The following is a 315-nucleotide window of genomic DNA, read 5'->3' on the forward strand; positions in this document are numbered from 1 at the left end:
GATTTTCTTCTGCGAAGGAGGAGGAGAAGATAGTGCTGCAGATTAAGACTTCTCTGCTGCCACCCCAGAGGCACAGTCCATTCCATCTTCCTTCTCCCGGGGTGGCTGTGGGGGTGTGCACAGTGGGGTGGGGGCAGGGGTGCCCAGGTTTGCACTATGACAAGGGCTGTGTGCTGGGACAGGGACTCTTCCGCCTGCCAGGGTCAGCACTCAGCCTGTACAGGGAACTCGCCATAGCACTGGGGGAGAAGTTATGGTGGGAAAGAGGGCAGGGTCCTTCTGTTATTGAGGGGATACTGGGTTGGGATTGCTCAA

This window comes from Apaloderma vittatum, unplaced genomic scaffold (genome assembly GCF_000703405.1).
Source record: "Apaloderma vittatum isolate BGI_N311 unplaced genomic scaffold, ASM70340v1 scaffold13149, whole genome shotgun sequence".
NCBI classification, from domain to species: Eukaryota; Metazoa; Chordata; class Aves; order Trogoniformes; family Trogonidae; genus Apaloderma; species Apaloderma vittatum.